Raw genomic sequence first — 5,000 nt, forward strand, 5'->3', positions numbered from 1 at the left:
CCCCTGTATCTAAAATGCCTTTGAAAGTTTTTCCTTCTATTAGTAATTCCAAGGATGGTCTGGAATCAAGATTCATGACCAGATAGGCTGAATCATTTCCAGAGGAGCCAAACTTCCTGGTTCCTCAAGGGAGGCCAGAAGAGGGAAATTGATCATGTAAACTTGGCAGGACTACTAGTTGAGCAATCCCGTCTCCTGGTGAAACGGAAAAAACACCCTGAGGTCTGGAGCAGAGAACCTGAAGTTCTCCTTCATGATCCTGATCTACAACTCCAGGGTGAACAACAAGTCCTTTCATTGTCAAAGAAGAACGGCCAAGAATCAGTCCCATACTTCCTGCTGGTAGGGGTCCCTTGAAGTCTGTAGGTATGGGTTGTATACCCATCTGTGGCATCAGCATGAATCGGGTGGTGGAATGCAGGTCCAACCCTGCTGAGCCCTGTGTTGCTCTATGGACAGAGGCATCTGGCTTTTGTTCATTGGAGTCCCATATGTTTTGGGGTCCTGAGACCTGGGGCCCTGATGCCCGTTTTTTGAGCTGTTCTCATTTTCTCCTGGCTGTCCTGGCTGCAGCAATCTTCCTTTGATATCCCTAACAGAGTGACATTCGTCAGCCCAATGGTAACCCTTTCCACATTTTGTGCAAATGCCAGGAGCTCATTTCTTGTTAAGGGCACGACAATCCTTCTTTAAGTGTCCGGGTTTGCCACAGTTGTAGCAGACCTTTAGGTCTGAAGTGGCTGGATGTATCTGTCCTTGCAGAATGGTGGCCACTAGCCCTGCATTAGTTAAGGGGCCTCCAAGCTCATGACACACCCTTAACCAGTCCTGTAATCCCTTACTCTTTCTAGGTGTAATTGCTGCTCTGCATTCTTGTGTAGCTTGTTCATAAACGAGCTGTTCTATTAATGGCATGGCTTGCTCAGGTTCACCAAAAATTCTCCCTGCTGCTTCAGTCATTCTAGCTACAAAGTCTGAGAAAGGCTCCTGGGGACCTTGGATGATCTTTGTTAAATGTCCCCCGGATTCTCCCTTTTTAGAAAGTGCCTTCCAGGCCTTAATGGCGGCAGCTGAGATCTGAGCATATGCTCCCCAATTATAAATTGTCTGATTGGTGGCATATTGTCCCTGTCCTGTCAATAAATCAAATGTCCAGTTTCTCTGATCTCCCTCCGCAGCAGCATTAATCTTAGCTTGTGCTTGGGAGACATCATACCATAAGGCTTTCCATTCCATATATTGACCCATGCTAGTGAGGGCTGCCTTCGTTGTTGTCTGCCAGTCTCCTGGGGTCAAGGCCAAGGTTGCAAGTCTTTCAACTTGAGATAAGGTAAAGTTAGCACTGACTCCATAATTCCGTACAGACTCGGCAAGTTCCTTTATCTGAATGTACTCCACAGGCGCATGTACACGTCCTTCCTCAGCACCTTCAAAGACCAGAAATGCCTGATGTAGTTTTTTTGTTCCTCTCTAGAGAGGAAAGAATCAGAATAGAAAATTTCCACATAAGGTGGAGGAGTACTAGGACCAAAAAGCCGAGAGGTGGCCTGCCCTGTGCCCCCAGTAACTTTTAGTTTTTTCTCTGATTTCTTCACCTGCCTTTCATCTGGATGGTACCTCTCTTCCTCATAGCGGGCTGCTTCTTCCTCTAAATCCTCCTCCTCTGAGGGACTGAGTCCAGTATCTGAATCTGAGCTATCAAGTCCCAGAGCCTCAAGTTCTTTTACTGGGTAAAGGCTCTTTCCTTTTGGCGGTTTCTCCTTTTCTTTCATTTTTCTCTCCCGGGGCGCCCTTTCCCCTGACTCTCACTTCCTCGGATCCAAGGTCCGCGGAAGGGCCTTTTTTATTAGGTGCACCCTTTTTCTTCATAGATCCAATCTCTCACCCCGCTCTGTTTCAGGGACATGCTGTCCTGAACCTCCTCCAACACTCCCTGTCCTGCCTTCACTGATGGGCGGCATCTCTCAGCCTCTCGGCATGATTTTATGAGTTTCCAAAGCAGCATAGTCCCTGCCTTCAATTTCCCATGCTGTTGTTCTCTGACCAAATCCCCTCTTAACTTTTCCCAGGAAGCAAGTGTCAGGGATCCGGAGCATGTGTACCATGGCGCTATGTGATCCACCTCCCTAACAGAGCAATATAGAGTTTTTGCTGAGACTTTCAAGTTGCGTTGTTTTAAGAGAGACTGTAGTGCTGTGACTATTGATTGTGAAGCCCCCATACTGCTCCTTTATCTACAGGAGGAACTTAAATACAGGAGAGGCACCATGGCTTATCTATGTCCGTCTGACTGTGCCTGGCAGCGGTTGATAATTAACAATGCCATTGGTGAAAACAATACAAAATCAAAAGGAAAGGATGAGCGCCACAAGAACGATCACAAAGGCTTCAATTGCTCCCTCTAGTGGAGGAGAAAGGTCAAGACCAAACATGCCTCTCAGAGCTTACCTCGACCTGTAGTTCTGAATCCTCTCCCGGAGCGGCGCCGGCAATTGTGAGGCATTCCCGGGTTTTCGGCTCCAAATGTCCTGTGCTATCATCTCGCCAGCAAGAACGCACAAAGAACACCAGAATCCTTCTGCAGCAAAGTGTTTATAGCATCTTGAAGACACAGAGCCCCAAAAGGGGGCTGCTTAAAAACACCCTAGTGTGGCGCGTCCACGCCTGATTGGTCGCTTACCTATGATCTCATTGGCATACCCCGGGGTGGGCAAAGACTTGGCGTGAACACACTCTTGCACATGTGCACACAACTTGTTTCCTGAGAAGAGGTCGAGCTGGCACAGTGGAAGCCGGTGCCATCTTGTGATGGCGAATGTTATTGCAGCTCTCCACATTGAGATACATTGGGCTTGCTGTAGTAGTATACTTGGGCTCTAGTGGTTCTACATTGACCTTTTGTTGACAGTACTTTGGAAACTGGGATTTAACCATCAGGTTTTTTTTTGTTGTTGTTGCTGTTGTTATTGTTTTGTAGTTATTATAGCTTCATATGCTGATTTGTAAATTTATCTTTGCTCAATAGATGGGATATTTTAGGTATTCCCCTTAGTTTCTGTTTCCTCTCTTCTGGCATGAGTGAACCCATAGCCTTGTTAATATCCTGACTTCTTTAGGGGTTTCCATCTTGACCAATATCTCAATAGCATGTAATCATTCCTAAACTAGGACACTCATTTAATGATAAGAAATATCTTGTTGGGCCTTTCTCTCCAACTAGTTGAAGATTCTATTTAGATTATGTTCATATATGTATTTAATTAGGATGCTTTTACAGCAGGAGGTTTCCTTACAACATTTGAAATGTCCCTTAGTATTAGCTCTTCCTTCTTACATTACCTCCCTAACCACAGTTTGCCCCATCTTTCCAATTGCAGTTTTTTTTTTTTTTCATGGTAGCTGTTGGTATAAGGAACCAGCATGGCAGATCATCTCTGAACTCAGTGACATCTCACAGAGGTGACAGGGATCCATGCATCTATTCCCAAGGCAACTACCATATATTCCCAGATTCAACTTGGCTCATGACCCACCTTTACCTGTGAGCAGCTACATCACAACTCAAATAAAAGACAGACCCTTCGAACCTAACTTCTCTCTCTGTTCCCCATTTGTCTTTGTTTCCACATTTGCCCTTTTCCCCCACAATAAATCCAACGTGCAACTGTATTGGTCTAGTGAGCTCTGTCTGGACTGTGATTCTAACACAACACTAGCCCTGCCTTCATGTATCCATAATTATCAATTCTACTTCTGTTTCCTACATATATTCAATCCCTATCCAAATTCCTACCTTGATATGTATATTTGGACTTTAGCATGCTTATCAAAGAGTACAAATGTAACATCCATATTTATGTGAGTAAATGCCATATTTTCTTTTCTGGCTGTGAATTATATCTCAGTATCATTTTTTCTAGCTTTATTTTTTACCTGAGAATTTATATTTTCATGTTTTCTGCTGAGTAATGTTCCACTTAAAACAGCCATTTTCAATATCTTTTTATCTGATGACATTCATATGGTCTGTTTCCATTTTCTTGCTAATATAAATAGAATTTAAATGAATATTGTTTAGCATGTATCTCTGTACTAAGACATATTGTCATTTGGATATATGCCCAAGAGTTGTATAGGCTATTCTTGAAGTAGATACATTTTCAGATTCCTATGAAAGTGCCATACTACATTCTGTATTAGCTGTACATATTTGTAATACTTCCAACAATGAATGAGTATTCCCTTTACTCAACACATTACCTGCTTGAGCTACTAATGGGTATGTGCTAATGATTATCTGAATTTCCTATATATATATATTTTTTTTTTTTTACTATTTTTATTTTCATTCATAATTTTATCAATTTGTACCCATTAGTTCAAATCATCTATTTGTCCCAAACTTTGTCAAGAAGTTGGTACTTTTAAAGGATAAACTCTTGAAATCTTTGATCTATGGCTTCTTTCTATCAATTATCTGGTAGATCTTGTTTTCTTTGGGGGATTATTTAGTTAGGTATTTTCTACATTTACATTTCAAATGCTATCCCAAAAGTCCCCCATATGCTACCTCCCCACTACTCTACCCACCCATTTCCACTTCTTGGCCCTGCTGTTCCATCCAACATCCAACTAACTTTCCAAAAAAACCCTTCAGTTTCCACATTATTTATTCTTACTTCTATTTTTTCCAATTTCTTACTAGGTGTTTTCTTCATTTACATTTCAAATGCTATCCCGAAAGTCCCAGAAACTCTTCCCCTCCCCCATTCCCCTAACAACCAACTCCCACTTCTTGGCCCTGGTGTTCCCCTGTACTGGGGCATACAAAGTTTGCAAGACCAAGGGGTCTCTCTTCCAAATGATGGCGGACTAGGTCATCTTCTGCTACATATGCAGCTAGAGACATGAGCTCTGGGTGTACTGGTTCGTTCATATTGTTGTTCCACCTATAGGGTTGCAGACCCCTTTAGCTCATTGGGTACTTTCTCTAGCTCCTC

The 5,000-nt window shown here is 42.9% G+C and overlaps 1 pseudogene; it reads right to left on the minus strand.

Moving 5' to 3' along the window:
- Positions 1-393: 393 nt before the first annotated feature.
- Positions 394-2,540, minus strand: LOC110288683 (annotated as a pseudogene).
- Between the last annotated feature and the right edge of the window lie 2,460 nt (positions 2,541-5,000).

This window comes from Mus caroli, unplaced genomic scaffold (genome assembly GCF_900094665.2).
Source record: "Mus caroli unplaced genomic scaffold, CAROLI_EIJ_v1.1 scaffold_18734_1, whole genome shotgun sequence".
NCBI lineage: Eukaryota > Metazoa > Chordata > Mammalia > Rodentia > Muridae > Mus > Mus caroli.